Below are 5,028 nucleotides of genomic sequence, written 5' to 3' on the forward strand. Positions count from 1 at the left end.
TTTTTTTTTTTTTTTTTTTGCAGAGCCATTGAACTCAGGCCCTTGTAGGTAGTAAGCATGGGCTCTATCACTGAGCTACACTCCCAGCCCTGTAACTTGCTTTCACACTTAGCAAGATATTCTCTATAACTTTTGAAGTCAGTAAATGTAAAGCTACCTCCTTTCATAAAAGATGACCAGGTGGAATTCCATCATGTGGAAATATGACAGGTTATTTTATACCATGTCCATTGCCAATGGACAGCTGAGTTGCTTCTGATAAAATAAAATGTATCCACATTTCTTATTGCATGAGTATACACTTTTTTTGTAGAATATATTCCTAGGAGGGAGCTGTTGAGTTATAGTGTAAGAAAATTACAAGTTTCTATACTTCTTCCAAATTGCCCTCCAAAATAGCTGTATGGGTTTGTAGTCACAAATTAAAGGAATAAGCATGGTCAGGTGTCATGGCACAAACCTATAATCCCAGCTCCTTGGGAGGCTCAGGCAGGAGGATCATAAGTTGGAAGCCAGATTTAGCAATTCAGCAAGACCCTGTCTAAAATAAAATTAAAAACAATGCTTGCCTGGGGCTGGGGTTGTGGCTCAGTGGCAGAGTGCTTGCCTACCATGTGTGAAGAACTGGGTTCGAATGTCAGCACCACATATAAATGAATAAAACAAAGGTTCATCAATAGCTAAAAAATAAACAAATAAATAAATAGTGCTTATCTAACATGTAGAAGACCCTGGGTTCAATCCCTAGTGTCTCTCTCTCTCTCTCTCTCTCTCTCACACACACACACACACACTCACACACACGGGCATTCATTTCCTTGTAAATCTAATTAGGTAGAAAATGGTAAGTTATTATTTTAGCACAAATGAAATAAAGTAATACATGTTAAAGTTCTTAAAATCTTTATACAAATTAAAAAACAAAACTTTATTTTAACCATCAAAAACTGATATGTCTGTGTTTGGGGATGTGGTTCAGTAATAGAGTGCTTGCTTCGCATACCCAAGGCTCTGGGTTTGATCCCCAGCACTGAAAAAAAAAAAAAATCTCATTTCAATTTGAATTTCTATGATTATTCTAAGGTTGAGGTCTTTTCAGACCTTAAATTGCTATTTGTATTTTTCCAATAGATAATCTGGGTATATTCAATTTTGAATTGAATTGTTCATGTTTTTCTGGTTGATTTGGAAGTACATTTTCTGTATCAAGAATATTAATTCTGGGCTGGGGATGTGGCTCAAGCGGTAGCGCACTCGCCTGGCGTGCGTGCGGCCCGGGTTCGATCCTCAGCACCACATACAAACAAAGATGTTGTGTGCGCTGAAAACTAAAAAATAAATAAATATTAAAATTCTAAAAAAAAAAAAAAAGAATATTAATCCTTTGCTCAGTTTGTGATAGGTTTTTAAAACCTATTTAGAGTTTCTTCTCTTTTTCTCTACAAGGGGAAAGGTCTTCTCTACCCTAAAATTAGTGAAATAATCTAATTATTTGGTATGTTAGTGGTTTTATTTTATTGTTATTATTTTTGCAGTGCTGGGTAGCAAACCCAGGACTTTGCACATGCTAGGCAAGCCCTTTATCACTGAGCTCCATTCCCAATGGTTTTATTTCTTTTATGATTTGGCAACAGTGCTGGTGTTGTGGCATTAGTACTCCTGACAAAAAACAAAGGTTTCACTCAGACCTAGACTCAAGTCCCAGCTTCAACATTTCATTTTGTGGCTCTGGAAAAGTTGCTTAAATCCTCTGGTTTTTCTTCTGAAAAATGAAGACAATGCCTATCTCCTAGTGTGTTTGTGAGGATTAAGTGGCACAAATGATGAAAAGCATGTAGTATATGTTTAGCTCTCAATAAAAGCTAATTATTATTGGCACTACCATCGGATTTGGTGTCATAGAATCTGGTACTTTTCAGAACTTTATGTTTTTATTCCACAAACCCATATTGTGTGTCTCCATTGTGCTTGCTTCAGTATTAGGAGCTGGTTATACAAAGTTGAATAATACATATTCCCGCCCCAAAGTGTTTATAGTCTGTGGGAAAAGTGGATACAACCATGAATAAATAACTATGAAATATCATATTAGTGGACAAAGATAGCAAAAGGTATTACAGAGTGGTCAGGGAAGGCTTCCCAGAGGAGGTACTATTCAAGAAGGGGCTATAGTGAAGGCCAGAGGTGGAGATGAGAATAGTGGCATAAGAACCACAAGCAATTTGACAGTGATTGGAGCACCTAAGACCAGGCAGGTCAAACAGTCCCAAAGAAGAAAAAGATGTATTGGTGGAGAGGAGCCCATATGGGTAAAATTGTGAATGTGAACTTCAACTTGCAGAACAAATGGTAAAGTTTCTGAAAAATTTTAGCAGAGGTCCTATTTGCATTTCCCACCGTTTACTGGATGGAGTGGGGAATGGATCTGAGTTGTATGATTGTGTGCTAGGGACATAAATGGACAGATTAAATATTTAAGAAATATGGCTGTACTGGTGTGGTCATAGCAAGTACCTAACAAATATTTGTTGAAAGGATGGTTCACTATATTTACCTTATTTAAGGGAGATCGGGAGTGGCATAGTTTTGAGGGAGAAACTGAATAATTATTTTTGTGATGTTGGGGATTGATCCCAGGGCCTCCTGTACACATCCCTAGCCATGGAAGGTGAATTAAAAGATGTATTTGAGGTCTGGAGAGGGTCTTCAGGCAGTTGGCTAAAGGAAGGCGAGTGAAAGAAGGGAGAGCTGTCAGGTGCGGTGGAAACCTTGAATAAGAATCTATGGGGTGGGTAACCCAATAGGTAATCAGCCAGGATCCTCCTGGCACAAACCAACAATACCAACCAGCACTGTGCTGGAGAGGATGTCCTTGCAGGGAGGCCAGCGGTAGTTCACTGCAGCAGAGGGCGCACTGGGACTGGAGGAAGAGGAATAGGAGGCTACTGGGGCTCCTATAGCATTGGGATATTGAGCCAGCTCCCGGAGTACACAGACTCTGGGGAACACAGGGTTTTCCAAGGTCAGACTAGTGCCTCTGGTCAGGAAGACGCTGCCGGACAGCAGAACCCTTAGAATCCAGCAGTTCCTCGGGGCAGGGCCGGCTCTTCTGCTCAGGGAGGCCAAAGCACTCTTAATCCCTGGCGACCCCTCGCACAAAGACCACACAGAGCTTGGCATTGCCCAGGGCTCACTCTGCTGAGAGGACCCATACCCGAAAGAGATGTTCGGGATCAGGGAGCACAAAAATGACTGATCTGAGTTAGGCCACCCAGGGGATCAAGGAGAGCGGGAATTCGAATGGAAGCTCCAGAGTCTGAATGGAGGACCAGAGAGACAATGTCCTAACACTGGACCGATAAGACCTAAACTCCTGCTTTAAGATCCTCAAGGGATACCTATTATGGACCCAGCAGATGGCACCTAGGAGAGGGCAAGAAATCGGTGAATAAGGAGTGCAGGGAAGAGGGGTCTGAAGACCGAGACCCACAGACTGCACCTGGATGGAGACCACCATAGGCAGGAGAGCGAGGAACCAGAACACAAAGCCTGAGAAAGTCGGGATAACATCGCTGCGAGGGAAGGAGGCAAGTGGGGACTTCCGAGAGTGAAACGACCTGCGCGGAGTCACAGCATCCACGCGTGAAGCCTAAGGGCGCAAGGGAGCTGGAGACAACCTAGCGGGTCAGAGGAGAGCGGAGTGCGAAATCGGAGCTGACCGCCACGCAGCTGGGGAAGTCCGAGGAGCGCGGGAACGCCTAGCTGAGGACCCAGCCCAGGGTCAGGGCTCCGGGTGGGGCTCTGGAGAGGCGGTGGAGCAATGTCCCGGGGGTTCCCGGCCTGGCTGCGGCTCCACTTTAAAACAGCAGAGTCAAGACAAGGCCCACAGCTGCCCCAGGCCCCCCCAACTCTCTTGTTTGTCTTCAAGTCCGGCCGGAACCGGCTTCTGCTTGCCGGGGGGCGGGCGGGTGGATGATGATTGGTCAACGCCTGTTTCCAGCCCCCACTCAGCCAATCAGCAGGCAGCAGTGTTTTCATCTTAGGGTCGGAATAAAAGGGCTGGAATAAAAGAGGGCAGAAAAAACGCCGGGCGGGCCCGACACACATCAGTAGGAGCTGGGTGAGCCGAACCCCGGGGATCTGGGTCCCAGGCCAGGGAGTGGGGGGTCAGAAGCCGCACAAGAAGGGGCTTAGAAAATTTGTGAATATGAGAGGGAAGAAACTGGATACAGGATCCGCCAGGGAATAGATTAAGAACCCGGGAGGGAGCTGAGGGATGGAGGGACCGGGGTCTGCTTCTATGGAAACGGACTGATTGCCGAGGTAACAGCCCGGGATGGGGGCTCTTCGGCAGGCTCGCGCCGCCGGTTTGAACCGGCTTCGCCTCTCCCAGGCGGGGTTCGCGTGGCCGCAGCGCCTAGCGACCTAGACAGTGGCCAATGGTGCGGCAGTTCCTGTGCGGTCAGGCCAATGAGCGCTCCGTGGGCGGGCCGTTCCGGGGCTTGGTGCGCTGATCTTGTGGTTGAAAGAAACAGCACTGGGGAAGGGTCTTGAGTGCGGGCGGGCGGACGGGAGCTCGTCAGAGTCCCTGGGAGTGGCAGCACTCAGGTATGCCCCTACCCAGGTGGCCATACCTTAAGCTTTTTCCCCTTCCGGCCCCCGGGCTAGCTATGTCAATCCTGAGGGGGTTAGGACTAATTCCACGTCCTTGAGCATGCGTTAAGTCCATTCCTGCCTCCATGCCTCAGTTTACCTCGGAATGCGCTGAGGAAAAAGTCTTTCTGCCTGGCCAGGGAGGCTCCAGAGTAGCTGAGGGCAGTGTGGTACGAGCCTTCCGTGGATTGAGGGGTGGCCCAGGTCTGGGACAGGGCTGGGGCTTGCTTGCCTCACCGCACGCACCTATAGCCAGGGCCGCGGAGGAGTGACCATCTCCCCGCCTTGGGACAGCGGTCGGGGGCGGCCGTACGGACTGGGTAGGGCCGGCGCTGACGCGGAGGTCTGTGCGCAGGTGGCTGCAGAGCCGGGCTG

This window comes from Marmota marmota, unplaced genomic scaffold, assembly GCF_001458135.2.
Source record: "Marmota marmota marmota unplaced genomic scaffold, marMar, whole genome shotgun sequence".
NCBI classification, from domain to species: Eukaryota; Metazoa; Chordata; class Mammalia; order Rodentia; family Sciuridae; genus Marmota; species Marmota marmota.